Genomic DNA, 24760 nt, shown 5'->3' with positions numbered 1-24760 from the left:
CCATGATGGTTGTCTTGAAAAGCATGGAGAAAAACTTTCTAGAAACAAAAGAGAAACTAAGTAGACTTTGTTCCTTAACAGGAAATCTGCAAAGAAGGTTAGATCTGGAATATTCTACCCCTGAAAATGACCATGTTAGAGAAATGATGAGTGATAGGATTTTTTTAGTACCTGCGCAAATAGGGTTAAAATCACTTAAAATGCTCATGCAAGGTCGTTGTCCCCAAAGATTGTTTGACTAATTTGTAATTAATCTAACTCTTAATTAACTATTAAAACAGATTTTATCAAAGATTTGAGATTTGTGAATTTAAAAAGATTAGATAAACAATAAAAGAAATCTGAAAGTCTGGAAATAATAACAACAGAGAAGAAAAACGTTTTAATAAAATTAACAATTTAGAGAAATCTAGGGTTTAGCCATCACTGTCATAATCCTATGCAATTTTATCAATTACTTATGAATTTCCACATATGTGCTTTAAAGGTTAGGTTCTCTTAATGCATATTTTCCTTGTAATGTTCAAGCGCAAACGTATATCTAACATGCAATCCGTCTGTGATATTTAGATCAAATATAAACATGCAAGACTCGTTAAGTTTCGTGAAATTTCAGGGTGATGTTCCGACAGAAATTGCATCAAATTACTTGTCTAAATATCCTAATGGTAATCAGTCATTAAAATATATAGATAGTTTTAATCGCGCTGATTAATAATTCAAAGCAAGCATGCATCCATTCATAAGCAAATTAATAAAATCACATATTCATGCTAAGGCTTATGGCCTAACCCTAGCAAAGGAATTAGTTACGCATACTCATAATAAAAATCAAAGAAAATATCATTAAGAAGACAAGGAATGAAAACACCTTAAAGTAGAAAATCTCCAAGAACCCTAGCAATTACTCTTTGTCTCCAAAATTGCATAAAAGAAAGCGTAACGCCAAAAAGGAGAACAGCAAAGCAATCTATTTCCTAAACCGTCGCACAAACCCTAAGACATAGGTCTCTTCTTCCAACTAGGTTACTAAATAATAATAAAATAACTTAGAACATAAAGTCCTAATTAAGTTAGGATAATCTGCCAGGTACCTGTACAACCACGTTTAAGCCTTACATATCCTCCAAATCTAGCCCATGATAGCTTGTTTTGAAGATCAGGACGTTCTGAACACATCTCCAGAAGACTAGGAACCCATCCGAAGTCATCTTGGGCACCAAAAAAGCAATTCAAGCCCAAAACGTCACTATTCCAACACTGCGCAATGCTCCTTTATTTTATTGCCAGAAAATAACAGCTTGGTGGAAAAATCTAATATTTGATACAATCAAGCCAAGTGTCTCACGAATATCCTCCAACTAGAATTACTTCAAAATTCATCTATTTGACCATGTTTTTCTTTAGAGGAAGTCGAAAGTCCTATATTAGAAATACAATTCAAAGTATCAAAATTCTTCCAAAATATTAACCAAAATATACTAAGAATAGGGTTAAATATATATAATATGAAATTAACTCATCAATGAGAGAAGCCAGCCCTGTGGAGGAGCTAGTTATTCCTCTGTTTCCTTTACTTGAGGAGAAGAGGAATAAAGGAAAGAGCAAGGAAGAATCCGAAACTAATCAACCAGTGTTGGAAGAAATCCAAGAAGCAGAGTTACCCGACCCCTTTTTATTCTCATTAAACAATAGAGGGCAGTGCGGGCCAGAAATAAAGCTGTTACTAGAAAAGCCACAAGCTGATACAATGATTAATACTGATCCCTTTCTACCGATCCCAATAAACATGATCAACCTAACAAGGGTAAAGAAAATGAAAGGGAAAGCCACTTGGGAAGTGAAAGCAGAAATGAGGCCAATCGAGACACCAACTGAATGAGCTATCAAGTTGCCCGAAAAACCTAAAACTACTATAATCAAAGGAGTAGTGTTATGCAGCAGGTGTCAATATGAATGCGAACTAGAGGTATCAATAGTAGGAGCTGATCAAGAGAAGGGAGAAGGAAAAACATGAAAATCGTGTGAACGTCCTGAGAGCAGCCGAGAAGGAAACCTTTAGGAACGTCCCAGAGGTTGGGGGAAAACTCTTAGCCTAAAAACTTATCATAAGTATTCAGAAACTATAAAGCTTCAGATGAAGTAGAGGACAAAGAGGCCAAGACGCCAAGGTGGGTGGATGTGAGGCCACCCCAGCCAAGTTATGCCGGTGGAGATATTAGAATGAAGGGAAGAACACATAACCCGGTCACAAAGAAGAATCTTGCTCGACTTGGGCAAATTTGGTATATAGTCGGAATGGATGCAAGGCCTGTTAAAGATATGGGAGCCTCCATGATCAGGAAAGTCCAAAGGAAGTATAGGGCCCACATGAACTCGTTGAAAGTTCACACTACTTCAGAAACCTCAGAGAATGTAAAGTTCAAAAATGTACCTCATGAAGGGAGAAATCAACCTCATTAGAGAAGTAAAAAGGAGGTGAAGAAGGCAAGCAGTAAAACCGAAGGGGAAGGAGATCATGTACCATAGAGCCCACATCCTAGAAAGTATAGAATCTTGAAGAGAACTCAAGATGATAAGATAATGATAACGACACCTAAGTAGAGCCTAGAGCTATTCTGTTTCAGAACAATCTCGCCCAAGAGAATGATACCATCACCATTGCTGGTTGACACTCTCTGTGAGAGCCTAGTACAGGCACAGAACTTTGGCATAACTCAAGATGAGGCATTGCCTAAACTGATGCTGCCAGAAAAAGCACAAACTTGGTTGAATGAGTTTATAAACCACATTGGGGGCAAGGAAAAAGATTTACCCAGACCCAGCAACTTCCACATAAACATTACATATGTTTTATCAGCCATGTTTCGCGCCGAGCATGATCAACCTCTCACAATGGAAGGTGATTACTTGGCGACAAAACCTATGATGGTGCATGTTAGTGTCGAATAAGCAGGACAAGAAGAACCCAGCCAAGCAAGCTTGATCGAGTAATTAATGAAGAAGCCTGAAAGAATATACTTAGACAAAATGGTCTTCGTTCACCCGAGTTTGGCCCTGGCCAACCATCTCAAACCCATATACGTAACTACTCACCTACGGAAGTACCCTTCAAGAGGATCTTGATTGATGGAGGGGCCACGGTCAATGTCTTGCCATACAAGCAGATGAAGAGAATGTGCAGATGTGAGAAGGATTTTATTCCTATAGATCTCACGGTTTATAGTTTCTCAAGAGCTATCACCAGGACTCATGGGATATTGCCATTTAGGTTCGAAACAGATCATGATGGCCTTTTTTATTGTAGATAATACTTCCACTTATGAGGCTTTACTGGGCAAAGATTGGATTCATCAAAGTCTCTCTATGCCATCTACCTTACACCAACAAGTGGATGTTTACCATGAAGAATGAGAAACAGGATCTGGGTTCTGGGAGATGGTAGAGGCTGAATCACAGCCATTCCTCCTTAAAGCCAACGTCACAGAAACCAACTTCTACAATCCTAGTGTTAGGATTCTTCAATGTTCAGGAGTTGATATGAACGACTACCCAACTAAGGTGACGGCCCAAAAGCTTATAGAGCAAAGGTTATCTCTTACAAAGGAAGAATGAGATCGGCCATTTATCATCCAAATTCCCCAACACCATTAAATGTCGGAAAAGAAAATGAATGACCAAGTAGTTACAGTCAGGTCCTTAATAAAAAGATTGTTGATGTATGGAAGAGAGAGGAAACAAGAGAGGGAAAACTCAGCCGAGGAAGAAGAAAAGTGGAGTGGAAAGGCTTCAAGCAGCCGAGTGAGTAAAGAATAATCTTTTAGGGAAGAGTTAGAAGCAGCCATACAAATGGCTGAATGTATATATAATCTGGATAAGCCAGATGATTTGCCCGAAAATCTAGAGTTGGTTGAGTTTTCATGTATAGAGCCTGACAAACCGGCCCCAAAAGTACAAGACCTTTTGAAGACCATTGATTTAGGGACTGAGGATGATCCAAAACCTATACAGATCAGTGGTTTATTGGAAACCAATGATCAGGCAAAGATTGTAAGTCTTCTGCATGAATATAAAGATTGTTTTGCTTAGCATTACACCGATATGCCAGGTTTAGATTCAACCTTGGTAGAACACGAAATGCCTATTAAGGAGGGATTTAAACCTGTCAAGCAAGCACCACGGAAGATGTCAAAAGAAATTGAAAAAAAGGTCAAAAAAGAAATCGAAAGGCTGGTGAAGACCAGATTTATTAGGCCTGCCAAATATGTTGAGTGGTTGGCCAACATTGTACATGTTTTAACAGCTATAACTAAAGCAGTTAGATGTTGTGTTGACTATAAAAACATTAATGGAACCACGTCTAAAAATGAATACCCCATGCCCATGGCTGACCTATCCATAGATGTGATTACTAAATACAAAGTTATATCTTTCATGGATGGGAATGCTGGTTACAATCAGATAAAAATGGCTAAGGAAGATATACATAAAACAGCTTTTAGATGTCCTAATAAGCTCATATTTATATAAATTTTATATCAAATTCACTTGTCTTTTCTTAGTTAGTTCATTATATTTTTGAGTTATTTACTTTGTTTTTGTGTTTTGTAGGATTTGTCAAGTAAAGAAAAGAAAAATAACACAAGTGGAATTTTAAGTAAAAAATTCGTCAAAACTGCCTGTGCAGGTCAGCTGACTTTGGAAGCAAGTTGCGGACAGCTAAGAATGAATTAGAGAATGAGCCGTATATACTTGGAAAGCTACGGATGTCTTTTTTCTGGAGCACTTCACGGATTGTTAATATCATTTTTCTAGAAGAAGTTATGGCCGTTTTAACACTGAAAGGTTCCCAAGAGGCTGAGCAGTTTGTAATTGACAAGAAAGCATTGAAAGCAATAAATCCAATAATTCTAATAGCCAAAACTGATGCAATCAAGAACAAACCAGCTGACACCTATTCAAATATCAGAGAAAATGGAATTAAAGATGAGGATTAAGAGGAAGTAATTGGCATAAAGGCTAACCAAGGAGTTACAATTGTTTTACATTTCCTCTCACTTATTGTCATCACTAAATGGCTATTAGTGGGTGAGTTAAGGAGAAGAAAATGATGCAGCAAGATTCGGTTTAAAAGTAGCATTGGGGAAGGAAGGAAAGAGGAGGGAGCCTTAGTCGATTTCTTTCGGTTCTATTTTCTCAAACTCATGTCTATCTTTTGTTTTAACTCAAGGATTGTGTAACCAAATTTTTAGTAGTTAGGGGCTGTTTGAAGCCCCGAATATGATTGCAAGTTTGTTATGACATTTCGTTTGAATTACTTTTATGAATGGATGAAAATTGATTCACTACTTGTCTCATTGATGAATTCTTTATGTGTTTTCTACAGATGCATACTTAGTAAGCATATCTAGGATTCTAATGCTATGAATATGTGTGTGCCTGCCCTTGTCAAATGAGGACCTACATATGTTCTAGAGTAGTACTTGTTAATTGCGATTAACATATGAACCAATTTCTAGGATAAGTAAGACAACGCCAGTACTTACGATGCCTTGTGATGACTCAAACTCTTTTCGTTCTTAATGATTTCTACTTGTTAAATCCATGAACACGCCATTCTAGACTGCATGTTATGGACTAAGTTAAGTTGAAAACGTCATTCTCTTAACATACTACATAAGAAAGAGTAATAGGTTGAGTTCTAACATTGAGCCAACTTGAGCATCTTCATCCGGAAATAGAAGGAATTTGAATGAAACATAATATTTTTGCATGATTATTTGGTGGTGGATAGCAATTCCCCTAACTCGTTTTTCTTAATTTGCGAACTACTTAAAATCTGTTTTTGTCCTGTTTTTGGTCGATTTAATTTAAATAGCAAATCAACTCCAAAAGTCCCAAAAATTTGTGTGAGTGTAGCTTTGTATGTCTAGTATCTGCATATAAAATTTCGTAGACTTTAGATAAGTGTAAGTTGGTCTAATAATTATTTTTCAGTGGCTGGTCAGTAGGGACAGCAGCCCAGTTTTTGTGACATTTTAAGTAGTTAGATAAAACAATCTTCTGCGGGAAAGACCCTTATTTTCATATGCTACAATTGACAAATATTAGTGTTAATAAGGAAAATCAATAGGACATTTGTGTGCTACTTTGTGGTGTGCTTTTAATCCTATCATGTCCAGGTCATATCAGAGCATATGAGTATTTGGTAATGCCATTCGGGCTCAAAAATGCCAGTGCAACTTATCAAATAGCAATGAACGGCATTTTTCATGACTTAATCGGCCATAGCATGGAGGTATATATTGATGACATTGTGGTAAAGTCCAAAACTGAAGAGTATCATTTGATGGACCACAAACAAGCCTTAATAAGAATGAGGATCCATAAGCTAAAAATAAATCCAAAGAAGTGTGCTTTTAGGGTAAGATCGGGCAACTTTTTGGGATTCCTTGTTCATCAAAGAGGAATAGAGGTCGACAAGAACAAAGCTCGGGCAATAATGGAGTCACGTTCCCCCACCAATAAAGTACAACTACAAAGGCTACTGGGAAAAATCAACTTCTTAAAGAGATTCATTGCTAATTTAGCAAGCAACATTCAACCAAAGATAAATAAGAGTTCGAGTGGGACCCACCACACCAAGAGGCTTTCGACAGCATAGAAGCTTACTTAGCTTCTCCACCAGTGATCATGCCACCTCAAAGAGGGAAGCTGTTAAAGCTTTATATTTCTTCCTCTGAGAAATCAATTGGAAGCTTGTTGGCCCAAAACAATGAAGGTGGGAAGGAACTGAAGTAAGATTTGTGAAAAACATGTTCATTTAAGCAACATCAATAGCATGCAATTAACAATTAAAGGCGGAATCATGCTTGTATGCACTTAAAACAAAACATTTACCCATGAAATTCAAAGCCTAGTAGATAGGTGAACCAAGACTCAACTCAAAACAAAGTGAGTTGAGAAATCAATACCTTTGTAGATTCCTCTTTGCATAAGCAAAGGCTAATCACCCAAAGAGAGGGCCTTCATTCCTTGCATCTTAGATCCATGGATTTGGATGGATGAAAAGGTTTCAAAAAGTTCCCAAAATTGAGAACCTCTAATGATTCATCACCAAGGCATAATGAAGAAGAAATGAGTGACCTTGGAGGAGTTTGATTGCTAGATGATCCCTCCAAGGTGGCCTAAATTTTAGAGAGAAAGGAGAGCTTGTGTTCTCATCCTTTCCCCAAAAATTACCATATGTAAATTTTAGGCTATAAAGTCCTTTATATAGTCCCTTCAAATAAGTGACCTAATGGACCAAAAGCCCTATTCTTCTAACATGGCAAGCCTATAGGGTTTATTGGGCTTTCAAGCCCTTTGTTTATTCAAGTTGTCATACAACTTGAGTTAATGGGCTTGACATTCAAATCCCATTGGGCCTTGCGGCCCAAAACTAACCCGAGGTCTTTAACGAACTTATTCGTTTGATTAATTAACATATTAATTAATCCTAGCCTTAGATAAACAATTAAACCATTTAATTATTCTTACTCATCTCCGTTGTTTCTTCAAACTCTACCTTACTCGGTGAACGATCCATTAGGTTCCTTTTAGCGAGACAGTGGGCGATTAAAACTCTTTCTAATCGATTGTGAATTGAAACTTACTTTCAATTCTCCCGTTAGTGATAATACACTTTTAGGGCTTCCACAAACCATGATTGACGCCTAGCAGCATGTCATGGTTACCCAAGCTAATCAGAAGAGGTGGAGAACCTATTCAGTTTTAGGATTACAAATGCAATACGGTCTTTCTCTAATACAATACTCTTGACCACATTGTTTGGTTTGATAGTTTATTCATGTCTACTATCCAATGTGAGTCTTGTGCTTATATGATTACCTTGAATGTGATTTGGAACACATTCCTAAATCTCATTCATACTTTGGCCAAAGATTCTTAATCATATCATAGAGTATTCTCCCTCAAACAGTTTGAAGGTTAGAGATCCCTTGTTGCGCATTCACTTGCCTCCATGGCTAAGTGGCTTAACCCCAACGATGCCATGGACACCCTCCTGATGGAGTGACTTTGACATAATCAAAGATTAAGGACCTAACCACAAGACAACTGTGATGCCTCAGGTCAAAAGACTAATTTGCATTATCCCAACCATGAGTTCTCATGTGACATGAATATGAGAACTCTTCGTTGATCGTGTTCAGTGAACTCATTCTCTATTGAGCACCTACGTACTTGTCTTGATGTCACACACACCAATGACTCGAGACTAGTCACTCTCCCTGAGAGAAGACATAGCACGTACTGATCTTAACGGACTGTCAATGCCCAATTGACAATCCTATGATCAGGAACGTTTAGGATGTGTCAACGAAAGAATGGTCTCATGAATCTAACTTCTTTAGATCGCATTCTTCCAATCACATATTCCTTGGACTTATCGTTTAAGCATATAACATTTATATGAGACGGCTCAAACAATAATGTTTGCCCTTAATATTAAACTAGATTAGTTTAACATGTGAAATGTCCATAAAGTATCATCATATGATTGGTTTTAGGGCACATTTCCAACAATCTCCCACTTGCACTAGAGCCAATCAGCTTAGTCATCAGTGATGATACCTCTTCTGTAGTCATTTCATAAATGGCTGAGTAGTAGGCCTAGACAATGGATATCTATATGTTATCCATAGAAGCAACCTTGAGAATAACGACGTCACCATTATACATGATTCTCAATCATGTGGTTCAGTCTCTCATTTGAGTTCGGACCTTGATGAGACCTTGATTCCCTGGCTTGAGCTATCGCCCCATTAGTGTCATACACTTTCTGGTTGGAACCGAATGGAGAGTTCATGAATGAACTTTCCCATCCAAACAACAATGTTGTAAGCTTCTATATGGCAATATATTTTGCATACATGATGGAACACATTAAAGTCATTTACTTTTAACGTTTCCACCCAAATATCTCTTTAGTCATAATAAAGAGATATCTCATTATCACTTCATTCATAATGAAGAGATATTCTATGATGGATTAGATTCATAATCTAATACATTTACGCTTCCATTACGTTACTCTAATTCTTCCTCATTCTTGAGGAATCCATCCTTAGTATTTCTTAAATACCTAAGGATTCACTTGACAGTTGTCATGGTTCTGATCCTGGGCTTGCACTGATATCATCTTGTACCATTCTAGGTACAACTTATATCAATGTTTTCATACAATATGAAATACATAAATCACCTTTCTGCGTATGCATAAAGGATTCTATTTACGCATTATTTCTTTGGGAGTCAAAGGGTACATTCCCTTTGAGAAGAACAACTTCCTAGTCTCACTAGAATTGTCATTCTAATTGAAGTTTATCATCATATGAGAAACTTCCTAGCATCTCATTGTCTATTTTAGGGATTGATATAATCCAATTATATCTTGAAATCTATCATTATAGATTTCCATCCCATGCATATAGACTATGTCTCCCATATACATTCTATCATTATAGAATGTTTAAAGTCATAACTTTAACGATGAAGAATTCCTTTCATTTTCAAAATTAATATATATCATGTATATATATTCAAATTTAGGAATATGATCAACTCCCACTAATCTTTTGTAAACCTAGTAAACAAAAGATTCATTTACATCTTTATGAGAAATCAAACAATTGATCTTTTCTCATAAGATGCTTATAGCTCCCACTAGCTTGCTAAGATCCATGATGGATGGATCTCTACAACTAACCTGTCTTGTGATTTATTGTTTTAGACATATATTATCAAGACTATCTTAATAATGGTTTCGGAAACCCATATTATGTCCAAACCATTCAATTGAGACGGTTTATAAACCTTGGAGCTTGTGGTATAGGAACTAGGTTGTCTTAGAAGTATATATCATATATATATGGGTAATTGATAATGTCCAACGAACTAAATCTTATTCATGTTCATTCTTCTCCTATTGGAGAAATTCATTATCTTACGATGCTACTTTCCTTGATATTTTTCAAGGAAATTAATCTAAAGTGTTACTTTTACCTTGGATCAAATCTAAGGAGGTAAATACTTTAGACGTCTTACTCATCTACTTACATTTCTTGAATTCTTTGAAACCTTTTGCAAAGTATTCGGACTTGTGTTTATTCAAAATAAACTATAGTCCAACCGAGAGTGATCTTCGGTGAATGTCATACAACATGAGTAGTATTATGTTGTGGATAAGTGCCACTAACATCTAAGTGAATTAACCTCAACAACTTTGTGATTCTTTCTTCTTTCCAAAAGAATAAAGATTCGAACATTTCGCCTCTATACAATTTTAACAAGAAGGTATTGGATCCGGATCTAACGATGCAAAGCATCCATCTATGACCAACTCGTAACTTATGTTTTAGAGGTGTCACAACTCAGTTGGGATTAGTCACTCCCTTGCAACCTTTTGGGTTTTAAGCATCATCGTATTCTAAGCAGTTAAACTACCACATCATCTCTACTATAGAGACAACCAATTAAATTACAATAATCTAATTATTCATTAATAAAGAACAATGTTTTGTCAAACAAAACATTCATCCATCTCTACAATAGTGACGGAATTAAGTTCCTTAAAATTGGGACGTAAAGACAATCTTTGGTTTTTCCAATTTCTTTGGTAGTTCATATGAGGAAGTAAGTACAATCCGCTTTCGCAGAGATCTATATTTGATTCACGTTTCGAATGTGAAGTACTTTCTCTTCTCTCATTTATCTTCTACTTCTTATTAGCCACACTTTTACAATAATTGTAAAACATAGTTGCTAATACAGAATCATGTATTCAAGTAGAAGAACCAACTGTTTTGAATTATTCAAGAACATTTTACAACACCTTCGAAAGGTGTGTTCTTGACACTTGCAAGACATTTCTTGCAAATACCCCTTCCAATGTCCATCATTTCATAAAGAAAGTTTGTTCCCTTGGAGTTATTTTGCCTTCTTCATTTGACTTCCCTTTTGACTACAATAGTCATGGTCCCTAAACTCCCACTATCTCTCTTGAAACTTATTTCAAATGTGTTATACACATCAAACGATTTGGAGAGCGTGCGGTTATTGTTCACTATATAGTTTACAATAAACTTAGTGAACCATTAGGATAGGGACACAAAGGTGAAGTCCTTGCCTAGTTTCCGTCTCGTTAAGTGGTTTAACACTTCAACACTCAATGATTCAAAATCATCATAAGTCCATATAAATGGACTATTTTTGTCAACCAACCATTATATTCTAAACATAATAACAAACTTTCAAGAGTTGTTCAAGGCAACTCTCATTTCTTCATACAACAATTTGTAAGTGAAGAATCATGGCACATAAAGTGTCCATGCCCTTGTGCTTACTTCTCAAGTTCCTTGTTTATGTAACAAAGAAACAAGCACTAAAGTTTGTGTTGATTAAGGGTTGTTCAAAGCAACTCTTATTTCTTCATACAACAATTTGTATTTGAAGAATTATGACATTAAAAGTGTTGTCCTTCTCATGTTTAGACTTATCTAACATATTCTTCCAATGATACATTATCAATAGGAAGATTGTGAGAATAAGACTACTTAGTTACATCTACAAGCCATTAAAGACAATCTATGGGATTGTAGAACTAAGTCCGGAAATTAAAGCATTCGGTCTTTCTTTGTCAAGTTTTGGATAGCGTTTGCAAATATATTGGTAAACAAATACATAACGAATATAAATTGATTGATTTTAAGCCATTTGATTCGGGTCTTTAAATCAAATAGCACCACTCACTATTTTTGGCAAATTCCATATCCCTCATCGGAATTCGAGAGTTTTGTTGAACTCTTAGCGGGGTATGGGAGACTCACCATTACCAAGCCCACCTCAGAATTATATCATTTTGGTTAGCAAAAATAATGATGAGAGAATAACACTTTAGTCATTTACAACTCTTGTAATTACCCATCTAGTTTGGCCTCTAGAGAATGAATGCCTCAGAATTATATCATGTTGGCACCATTGCACTTAGTTAAGTTATTCCCACCATGCTTAGTTTATGTAGAGGTTCAAGCACAACCTCAGAATTATATCATGTTGGTCATACTCGTTGTCTACACTCACCTCATCATATGCGTATAGACTCCTCCTGAATGTAAGCATGCACTTTGTACTCCCCCATTATAGGGTGAAGCCGGTGTACAAGTCACAAACGATTGGAGCCCACCACGGTGGAAGGCCTACGAAGAGATATTCAAAGCATCTCTCGCTTATCAACTTAATAATGGTTTGGTTGAGGGTTTTTAGGTCTCATCACATATAAACATACATTTTAATCCAATTAAAATATTTTGGTCCTATTACAACTATTGGTCCATTTGATTGATTTAGTTGTATATAATACTCCCACTAAGCTTTTAAAACGGTTTTTAAAGCAAGAGTATATGATACTACTAACATAAGATTTGCATTCATTGATGGACTATAGTTGCCTTAGGGCCTTAGGATGACTATGAACCTTTGATTCGATTCAACACGAGCCTAGTGTTGAATCTCGGTCTAGGGATGGTGATTGATTTTAGTTACGCGTTTAATCACATTAAGGCGTGTTGTCTTAGGGCGTTGGACCCAACTACTCCAATTTCATGCATATCGAATAAAACAAGAAAGGAGTACTTCAAAGTAAATAAGAGCTTATGCTCTTTTACAACAATTGATCAAATCAAATTACTTTAAAGTAAAGAAGAGCTTATGCTCTTTTACAACAATTGATCATATCAAATTACAACCAAAATTTAATCTACACATTCTCATGGTTCAAACAAATTTGAAACGGCCTTTCACATAGCTCAATTATCGTAGGCTAAGGTTCATAATCACCCTTTCTTTAATTAATTAACGCTTTAACTAATTAAACTTGAATGCAACATCTTCATTTGGTTTTTGTATCCATAGAATTGATTTAAATGGAGCTAAATGAAATGAAAATCCAATTCTCATTTAAAGAGACAAAACAATTTTGTTCTCTACCTAATTTGGGCCAAAATGTTATGACCTCAACTTGTTTGGGCCATAGTGCAATTAACCTCAACTTTTGGGCTATTTTGCAAAAACTTAAACTTTTGGGGTCATTTTGTAAAAACACAAAAGTCCACTACTTCATGTAATTACAACTAGAACCCAAAAATTTCCACAAAAAATAAAACTTCATTAAAGGAGCAAAACAATTTGTCCTTTTAGTGATTTTGGACCTTTACGTAAAAACGTAAATTTTTGGGTCAAAATGCAAATACACAAAAGTATCAAAACTTTATATAATTGCATAAAAGCCCCACAAGGACCCTAATTGAGTAGGGTGGCCAGCCATTTGAAACAAAGTGTATAAAAATTTCAAAGTTTTTTGTAAGTGGGGTGTGTGTAATGGAATAAATCATTACACACCAACCCACTAAAATTTCTTTAATTTTTCAAAATAAATATCTAATATATTTAAACATAAGAAATATTTCAAAACAAAAACTTTATGAAATAAATCAAAACTTTGAATCAAAACACCAAACCTTTTGTTCTTGGCAAGAACATATCAAGAACAATGAAGAACATCCATGAAAACCCATAAGAGCTCCATGAACATTCTTCACCCAAAAACATACCAAAACCACTCAAACTTAAGGGAAATAACATACAACCATACTAGGGTACATAGGGGTTCCAAAAGTCACTTTAAAACACTTTTAACAAGTCAAACAAGAACCCAAAAATCCACCCTTTGGATTTGGCCGAATTTCCCAAAAAACATGGCACCAAATTTTAGCTCCAAAATTCATGCTCATATGAACTACATCTACAACATTTGAGATGGCAAATTTTCTAACAAAATTTACATTCAAAGAAGCAAGAATAAAGCTTGTAACAATTACAACATTCAAATCACAAACTATGAACTACAAAACCCAAAAGGATTCACCAACTACTAGACTTAGGCTCTTGATACCATTTGAAGGAAGATTTGTGAAAAACATGTTCATTTAAGCAACATCAATAGCATGCAATTAACAATTAAAGGCGGAATCATGCTTGTATGCACTTAAAACAAAACATTTACCCATGAAATTCAAAGCCTAGTAGATAGGTGAACCAAGACTCAACTCAAAACAAAGTGAGTTGAGAAATCAATACCTTTGTAGATTCCTCTTTGCATAAGCAAAGGCTAATCACCCAAAGAGAGGGCCTTCATTCCTTGCATCTTAGATCCATGGATTTGGATGGATGAAAAGGTTTCTCCAAGTTCCCAAAATTGAGAACCTCTAATGATTCATCACCAAGGCATAATGAAGAAGAAATGAGTGACCTTGGAGGAGTTTGATTGCTAGATGATCCCTCCAAGGTGGCCTAAATTTTAGAGAGAAATGAGAGCTTGTGTTCTCATCCTTTCCCCAAAAATTACCATATGTAAATTTTAGGCTATAAAGTCCTTTATATAGTCCCTTCAAATAAGTGACCTAATGGACCAAAAGCCCTATTCTTCTAACATGGCAAGCCTATAGGGTTTATTGGGCTTTCAAGCCCTTTGTTTATTCAAGTTGTCATACAACTTGAGTTAATGGGCTTGACATTCAAATCCCATTGGGCCTTGCGGCCCAAAACTAACCCGAGGTCTTTAACGAACTTATTCGTTTGATTAATTAACATATTAATTAATCCTAGCCTTAGATAAACAATTAAACCATTTAATTATTCTTACTCATCTCCGTTGTTTCTTCAAACTCTACCTTACTCGGTGAACGATCCATTAGGTTCCTTTTAGCGAGGCAGTGGGCGATTAAAACTCTTTCTAATCAATTGTGAATTGAAACTTACTTTCAATTCTCCCGTTAGTGATAATACACTTTTAGGGCTTCCACAAACCATGGTTGACGCCTAGCAGCATGTCATGGTTACCCAAGCTAATCAGAAGAGGTGGAGAACCTATTCAGTTTTAGGATTACAAATGCAATACGGTCTTTCTCTAATACAATACTCTTGACCACATTGTTTGGTTTGATAGTTTATTCATGTCTACTATCCAATGTGAGTCTTGTGCTTATATGATTACCTTGAATGTGATTTGGAACACATTCCTAAATCTCATTCATACTTTGGCCAAAGATTCTTAATCATATCATAGAGTATTCTCCCTCAAACGGTTTGAAGGTTAGAGATCCCTTGTTGCGCATTCACTTGTCTCCATGGCTAAGTGGCTTAACCCCAACGATGCCATGGACACCCTCCTGATGGAGTGACTTTGACATAATCAAAGATTAAGGACCTAACCACAAGACAACTGTGATGCCTCAGGTCAAAAGACTAATTTGCATTATCCCAACCATGAGTTCTCATGTGACATGAATATGAGAACTCTTCGTTGATCGTGTTCAGTGAACTCATTCTCTATTGAGCACCTACGTACTTGTCTTGATGTCACACACACCAATGACTCGAGACTAGTCACTCTCCCTGAGAGAAGACATAGCACGTACTGATCTTAACGGACTGTCAATGCCCAATTGACAATCCTATGATCAGGAACGTTTAGGATGTGTCAACGAAAGAATGGTCTCATGAATCTAACTTCTTTAGATCGCATTCTTCCAATCACATATTCCTTGGACTTATCGTTTAAGCATATAACATTTATATGAGACGGCTCAAACAATAATGTTTGCCCTTAATATTAAACTAGATTAATTTAACATGTGAAATGTCCATAAAGTATCATCATATGATTGGTTTTAGGGCACATTTCCAACAGGAACAAGCCATATATTACCTCAGTAAAGTCCTTACTGAGGTAGAGACAAGATATACTCTAGTGGAAAAATTATGTTTAGCTTTGTACCTTAAGGTATTACATGCTGCCTTGCCACGTCCACATCATTGCCAAGACTGACGTGATCAAATATATGTTGTCAAAACCAATGTTGACAGGTAGAATTGGAAAGTGGATTCAAAATTCAATTTTCAATATGTACCTCAAAGAGCGATCAAGGGGCAGGCAATAGCAGACTTCTTAGCCAAACATCAAGAAATAGGAGATGAGCTTATCAACATCCCTGGAACTCTAAAGATGGTTAACCTTTGGATCCCACCAATCAAAGCCTCTCGGGCAGGGAAGAATGGGTTCAATAGGAAGTAAAGAGGATATCCAGCCTTTGGATTACTCCATGAAAGCTATATTTTGATGGATCTTGTACCAAAATGTTGCAGGAGTGGGGATTGTCCTCATCGATCCTAGAGGAACTCATCATTGTTATTCTTTCTTCCTATATTATCAAGAAACTACCAACAATCGGGCAGAATATGAGGCATTAATAATTGGCCCAGAGATCTTGCTAGAGTTGGGGGCAACTGAAGTCAAGGTATTCAGTGATTCAGAGTTAGTGGTCAATTAATTAAATGGGGAGTACAAGTGCAGACACATCACCATGGTCGGTTATTACTTAGCAACCACTCAATTGTTAAGCTATTGGGGCACTGAAATATCAGTCAGCCACATCCCAAGAAGATCAAACGTGATTGCCAACGAGATGGCACAATTGGCTTTTGAAGTACAGATCCAAGAAATGAGGTCTGAATGGGATATCGAAATCCAAAGAAAGAATCTCCCTTCTATCTTTAAAAGGGGATTCAGCGTAGATGTGTTGACTGAGGAAATAGAGATAGAAGATTGGAGAACACCTATTGTTCGGTATTTAAAAGATCCATCATTCCCCAAAAGTAAGAAAAATAGACAACAAGAAACTAAATACGTCATGTGGGATAAATCTATGCTAAAAAAAACTCTAGATGGACTATTATTAAAGTGCTTAGGCCAAAATAAATCAATAAGGGTAATGGCCGAAGTACATGAAGAGATCTGCGGGGCACATCAAGCTGGAACTAAGATGAGATAGCTGCTTAGAAGGTATGGCCATTTTTGGCCCAAAATGGAAAAGGATTGCAAAGCTTATGCCTGAGGGTGTGAGGAATGCTAAAGACATGGGCCTCTCCAACATGTGCCCTGAGTGCCTTTAAACCCCGTGGTCAAGCCTTGGCCCTTCAGAGGATAGGCGATGGACTTCATCGGGCCATTTCACCAATCTTTTAGCAAAGGACAAACATTTATAATCGTGGCAATGAATTGCATCACCAAGTGGGTAGAAGCTTCAGCAATAAAGACAATCACCTCGGGTACAGTCAAGAAGTTCATTGAAACCAAAATCTTACACAGATTCAGGGTGCCCAAGATGATTGTCACAGATCGTGAACCATCTTTTATTTCAAAAGAAGTGGAGGAGTTCGCAGGAAAGTTTAAAATAAAGATGATTCGATCTAGTCCTTACTACCCTCATTCAAACAATCAAGCAAAAGCTAGCAATAAGGTCTTGGTGAACATTATCAAGAAGATGGTGGCAGAAAGCCCTGAAAACTGGCACGAGAGGTTGGGAAATACTTTGTGGGCTTATAGAACTTCCAAGAGAGCAGGAACTGGAACTACTCCTTATGCCCTAACCTTCAGGCAAGATGATGTCATCCCTATGGAAATTAATGTCAATTCTATCAGGATTCAGCACCAATTCGGGCTACATAGTGAAGAATACATTCAAACTATGTGTCAAGGAATTGAAGTTCTTAATGTAGCCCGAATCGAATCCCTAGACAAAATCCAAGAGGTGAAGAAAGTTGTTGCCCGAGCATATAATAAAAAGGTAAAAATAAAAACTTTCAAGGAAGGAGAGTTGGTTTGGAAAGCTATTTTGCCTTTGGGAGCTCAAATCAAAGGCTTTGGAAAATGAAGCTCAACTTGGGAAAGTTCTTTCATTGTTAACAAAATACTGGACAAGGGTGGATATTACTTAGCAAATGTGGAGGGAGGCTTGCAAAAGCATCCAATCAATGTTAAATTCCTAAAGAAATATCACCCAGCCATTTGGGAGGTTAGGGACTGTTACGTAAAAGAAAAAGTATAAGCGTCGCATGAAATCTAAAGTCAGTTTCGTGCTTATCATATATGGATCTCAAGAGGATTCAAGACAAAGTGATTTAAAGAAATATTGTTCATTTCAGTGAATATTGAAAGTTACATCAGATTTAGCTCAATGGTTTTACATCCTTAACTAAGGAAGTTATCCTAAAAGATTGGGTCTACATTTTTCCCGACTCCTCCTAAAACATTATTACTAGTGGCCAAATATGTTTCAATATGTCCAACTTTCATTTGTTGTCTTGACTCCTTCAAATCTTATGTGCCTTCTCCCAAAAGCTCGACTAAGTTGTCTGGCCAATCAAGTCGTGGTAGTTGATCCTGAAGCATACACCTATGATGATGAAGGGACCAAGAAAGCAGAAGCTATGGAGAAGTCTGGGTTTGTGAATATCATCACAAGCGAGATCTACCAGTGCGATTAAGGCTGCTCAGTTACTCCTCAATGTTATAGAAGTCCTGAAGCGGAAGCGGGGAGTAGTGCGCTTTTCTGAAGATATTATAAGAACTGGTTTCTTATTAGGCATGTTATCTTCAACAATGATTGGGACTTGAGAAGTCCATGCAGGTTCCAAGGGATGCATTTGTCCCTCTTTGAAAGAAAGCCTAGTATAAAGGCCTACCCGAGGACGATGAAGGCCATTAAGAAGGTGATGCATGGTGGAAATCCTTTCATCAGTCTCAAAGGAAAATTGGATTCATGCGGCTTCGGGTATCTTTGAGAAGAAGATGGGAAGAAAAGTTGGATTTATGAGGGTCTAAAAACATTTAAAAGCTCTGAGAGATTCTGGGAAGATTTTGATAATTCAGAATGACTCAAATTGGTTAAAGTATTTAGCCAGAGAATGGAATTAAAGGGAGTTTTATAGCGAATGATCAAGTGACAGTTGAGATTCATAGGTTAGTGCAAAGGACCTAGTTCACAAACGGCTACATTAAGATGGTGGTTACTGAAAAGTGGTTGTTAAATCATTATTAGCACCTCAGTTTGTAGGCTTAACAACGATTGAAAGGGGTACTGTTTGGGTTATTATTTAACTTTGGGCTTCAAGAGAAAAAAGCCCAAAAAAGCTCAATAAATGAGATTTTTCCTGAGGTCCAGGGTCAAGCCCAGATACCCATCTCGAGACAATATGACAACTCCCCATTTAATGAAAAGGTTAGGTGCTCACAAGAGCAATGACAATCGATGGAAATCAATCCACCTACTATTAGCCCAAAAGCACTTTCTAAATGGCAGAACATGTAAAAATACTGATGACTCACTACCTTTCAGTTGTTTTTGGGCAAGAACATAAACAGTACAGTTGGGGTTAATTCACCTATAAAAGGAGGAAAAATGGCCTAGAGACAAGGACACTCAACCAATCAAACAAACAAACATACAACTTGCCTCTCAATCAAGCAAATACCCAAAAAGTTGTGCTTTGTCCAGATTATGTACCCTTTTAGCCTTAGACTCCCCTTAAAAAGACATCTTTTATCTAGTGTAAAAGCTCTGCTACCTTTTCTAAATGATGTAGTATCGATTCTCTTATGTAAACATGTTCACCACTCATCCTGCTTTAAGTACTCAACCCTCTGTAATTATAAAGAGAATAGACCGCAAGACATTTAAACCTTGCCTGACTCTTTTTGTTTTGTCTTTACGTTAATAGATATGGTGTTATGATGTATTCTCCAATATATATTCAAGTCATTTCTAGTCTTTTGATAAGCCAAAGTTCCTTCAGTTCTCAGATATGGTTCACTTAATGGTTTTACCGTCATAAGAAGACTAAATGTGAATTAAACTGATGACTTGATCAGATCTGGACCTCCACCCTTTAATCATACAAGATAACCAACTAAAAGTCCTTGATCTCAAGGCATAAACCAACTAAAAGTCCTTGATCTCAAGGCATAGAAAAGAACTTAATGTAGACTTAACCCATCTACGACAATCCTTTGATAACAAAAGGTCATAATAACTTGGGACGCAAGTAATCGGCTTAAACACACTTGTTCTACATCTGCCATACTGAGATGGCAGTGGCACGCCTAAGCACTCAGTTAATTTTGATCGTGAGCCTCAAGGCCTACTACACCTAAGGCCCCACAAAGGCACCTTTCAGAACTAACTTTGTCTTCCTCTTCCAGCATCTCAACAAGCCAGAGCCCAACAATCAACCAAAGTGCCAACTCCTCAGAGAGCTGTGTGCTTAAGCCAACGACCCCTCCCAGCGAGATTTCCTGCCCAAACACTGTGAACTAGAGCCTTACCCATAAGCTTGATTCCATTCTCCATTGATACCATCTTCATAGACCTTTCAAGATGGACCCCAAGTTCTTCAACATCCTGAGTCGCCATGAACCCAATTCTTGACCTACTTAGTCGAATCTTATACACCCGTACAAGCAATGGAATTACAGTTTGCTTTCTAAGAAACTTGTTAAACCGGTTATGTCATGGATTGCCTAGTTTTTCCTAAAACTGTAATTCGTGCTTAAGAGATAGTATAGCCACAAAAAGTAGATATGAAAGTAAGTACCTGTCCGCATAACCTTTAGCACATGTATTCTCTACGCCCTTCGATGCTTTGGAAGATGGATTTGGCGCAGTCACCATAAATTCCATGGATGGTTGGGTGTAAATGCTCCTACCATTTAGTTGGGGGTAATTACTAAGATCATATCCAAAGAAGATGTCAAATTTTGAATCTAAAATTTAAATTTGACAGCTTATGTGGCATTTTAACATATTTTTATATTTTGCTCTCCACCCGATATGTCAAATTAAACTATTATTTTATTACATTTTTTTTTTCTTAATTTAAGTCTTATTGTATTACATTATGTTTTGCTATCCTTCGCTGACTCGCCTTTTGATCCATTTTGCTCAAGACGCCATCCACTAGATCATCGTCCACCGATCTGCACCCGATTGGCCCCCTTTTTGCCTGGCGCCTCCTATTGGGTCCCTCCTCCACGATCGAGATCGCACAGCCTGGCTCAGTTGGTCGATAAGTTGGCCAAACCTTTGAGTGAGGAGGAGACCATGTCTATGAGCACCATTAGAGGGTGGCCTTCTTCTGCTTATTTTATCGAAGGTTTGCTTCCCTTTTTTTGATTTTATTAATTGGGTTATGTTCAAAATTGGGTTTTTATCCTTCAATCAATTGAGATTGGATTGAATTGTGTGTTGTGGTTTATTTAATTGGATCATCTAATTCGTTTCTGCATCTGGGTTTGTTTCTGAATTGTGTAATTTTCTCTCTTTAGGTGAGAATTGGAATATCAAAAATCGAAAACATTTACAAATCGATCGTATTTTGAGGCATTGATCTTGTGTTGTTCTATGATGAAAGGTTGCTGGAATGATTAAGATAAAGGAATTAGTCTGACTTTTTTTTTTAAATAAATGACATTGAAATATTAATAAAAGACATTTAATAATTAGTAAAAAAAATTAAAACTGCTATCAAATTTGTCAGCAAGCCTCTTTGCTGCCATTTCATGTCATATCACATAGGATTTGGCATTTCAGTTGGAAACAATTAAGGGAAATTTTATTTAAACTCATGTAACCTCATTCCACACCCAACTTAAACTTAAAATATGAATTGTCTTTTTTACCCTATTGCATAATTATCATCAAATACAAGACGAAATTAACTATAAAGCTAAAATTTATCAATAAACCCCACACCCAATAATCAAGCCCTACCATGACAAGACAAAATTATGAGGCACAAAATGATGGAGAAACGAAACATGCAACAAAAGAAGGATTTGAAACCCGAAGATCAGTATTAACCTTAACAACAGTCACACAGATGACTGATCTTACAAGTTTCAAAATGCATCAGACGAGGTATAATCTAGATACCAATAAAGCACTTAATATTCCTTTCGAAGCATGGAGAATCATACCGCAGGAACTCATCAACTATGTATCATTCTTTTGCATTTTGAAAGAAGAACATAGGCCACCATAGCTGAAGATTGCCTTTATTTGTTAACAGAGGACAATCAATCTATCAACAACAGAACTTATAGCTGAAGAATGCCTTTATTTGTTAACAGAGGGCACCATATATGGTCCTTCTACCCTTAAACATGCATAAGAAAAACTATGATAAACAGTATGTCCACGGATCATATTCTTTCTGGCAGATATAACACCTAAAACTATCAATTCGCTCTGAAGTGAGACCTGTTATAAGTGGTTTACCTACTCCAGCAGGAACGTGTGCTCTGATTTTGGGTTGCATTGGATTTTTATTTTACAAATGAGTGTGAAGATAAATTTACATCATGGATTAGATTGAATTGGGTTTGTGAGGGTAGTTTAGGTAATAAATTTGGGTTTAAAAGATATTGATACTTTAACTAAAAATAATATGAGTGTAGACCGTAAATTGGGTGTAAAAAGAGATTGTATGAATTCAAATAAAATTTTCCAACAATTAATGATTGTCTTTTTTTACTGTTATAACTTAATGGATAATTTGACATCTCTTTTAAAAATGCTTTAAGTCGCCTTTTGTTATTTTCAGTAGATCGGACCTTCTCAATGCGTCCATGTTCCTGATGCGACCATCTGTACTTGAAGAGCTCAGTGGATCCCGCTTCCCCTTCAGTAATCCAGACCCACGTATCGGTAGATCCAGTACCAAATTTGGTAAAGGTCGAAGTAAAGAGATTCTCCACAAACAGAACAAATTGGACAACAAGAAGGTTGAAACAAGAAATAGACTGAAAAGGAACTAGATTTATGGGATTGAACGAAAGTAGGTAGAATTAGTTAGGTAACATTAATAAAGAAAGGACCCAGCAGAAAAAGAGGAACGTGGGTGAACGAAGATAAACAAACAAAATAGAAGAGGAATGAAGATTGGACTGCTAAATGTACGAATTTTCAGCGAAGAAGTTGCGCAATTGAGACAAACACCACCTCTCACAGAAGAGAGAAAGACGCTCACTAAGCAAAATGATACTTAGTACAATGATCGTATTTATTTTCACTTAAAATTCCATAAACAATTAATAAAGCAAAAAGAACTTAAAATTCCATAAACAATTAGAAAACTCAATTTTTTGTTGTGATTTTTAAGTTGTTAAATATTTGAAGTCTTTGAATATAAATTAATATAATATTATGATTAATATGCATTTGGTATTTGCCCCTTAGTTAGACCCGGCAATTTCTTATACGATCCGTTAACACAACACAAAAATAACAGGTTTCGGATCAACACGATAACTAATCGGTTCATTATCGGGTCACACGATAATAACCCGTTAATAACGGATCCTTAGTAAGTTTACACGAGAATGACACGTGGGTAACCTTTTTCTTCACGATAAGAAAAAAATTATTTTGATGATTTTAATTTTTTAAACTACTAAAAAAAACTTACTATAAAATACAATAGATATAATGAATATGTATATATTGTTTATTAATTATTATTCTATATAAATTTTAAAATTTAAGTTTTATTTATTTATTTTTATAGTGTAATATATGTGACAACCCGTTCCAAATTTTACGTTTTTATTTTATTTTAAAAGCGTGAATTTACGAAATTGCCCTACAGGCAAGGACTTTGACTTCCGTTGACCATCGACTTGAAAGATGTGGGACTTATTCTTTTAGCATATCCTCGTAGTACTCATTGGTACGAACGTATAGGCGAAAGCCGTTTGCGAGTCCGGATTATAACGGTATAGTTACGGACGTTCGAAATTGGTTATTCAAGGTGAGTGTTTATTTAAATTAATGGAAGCCCAATCAGAAAGAAAGAAGAAAAGAAAAAAAAAAAAAAAGGGAAAAAGGCTTCCCGTGCACCCATACCCGCACCACCGCGAGACCATATTCCAAGGCCGATTCCGGCCAACTCCGGTGGAGTTTTTCGATGCCACCACCACCATTTTGAAGCTCTCATTCCCCTCTACAAAACCCACCCAAGAACCACCTTGATTGACCACGGGATGTAGAGGTTTGAGGCCACGAAAGTTGACGAAAATCAATGGTGCTCCGGCCACCCTTCTCCATTTTCCGGCAAATCGGCAAAGCGATGGCCGATGCCACCACTTGGGCTTTGTAGCACATCATCCCAGGAGCAAAACCCAACCAACCTTGACCCCGTTGGACCACCGTAGACGACGAATCGACGTCGGGAAGTTTTAGGCACCCGCCGGCTTCGTGGGCAAAATTGACCATCTTCCGTCCACTTTTGGACTTCGTGGCAGGTATGAAAGTTGCTCCACTCACTGAGATCTTCATTTCTGTGAAGTTTGATAATTTTTGGAATTAGTTGGATTTTCCGGCGAGTCGGGGCGGCCGACCGCCACCCGCGGCGGCGCGTGCGGCGGCGCGTGGCCAGTGGGCCGCCAATGCTATTTTTAGGCTATGTCAAATGTCTTGAATTCAGTTTTGTCATTTGAATGACGTAGGTTGATCGTTGGAACCTAAATTCGTTACAATACGTTACTTGATAAAATGTGAATCGATGATCCGACCGTTGGATAGTCACCAAAATTGGATACATTATAATACGTAATATTTAAAGATCATAGGAATTTACGGATCGGGAATCCGACTTACGGATCTTCCTGAATTGGATTTGTAAGTTAGTAAAATAAATGTTCACGGCCACTTGTTTTAGGCAATTGGCGGAGATCTGACCGTTGGATCGTAATGAAATTTTAATATGTTATTCTAGAAACATATTGTGGATCGTTGGAAGTTGCGGA

The 24760-nt window shown here is 36.8% G+C and overlaps 1 pseudogene; it reads left to right on the top strand.

Annotated features, from left to right (window-relative positions):
* Positions 1 to 16982: 16982 nt before the first annotated feature.
* Positions 16983 to 18005, top strand: LOC125469049 (annotated as a pseudogene).
* Positions 18006 to 24760: the final 6755 nt, after the last annotated feature.

Source organism: the organism of the source record quoted next, unplaced genomic scaffold (assembly GCF_019419815.1).
Source record: "Pyrus x bretschneideri cultivar Hongxiangsu unplaced genomic scaffold, Pyrus_bretschneideri_v1 Contig40, whole genome shotgun sequence".
Taxonomy (NCBI): Eukaryota; Viridiplantae; Streptophyta; class Magnoliopsida; order Rosales; family Rosaceae; genus Pyrus; species Pyrus x bretschneideri.
The sequence above is the reverse complement of the archived record's forward strand: the minus strand, read 5'-3'. Positions and strand labels throughout refer to the sequence as shown.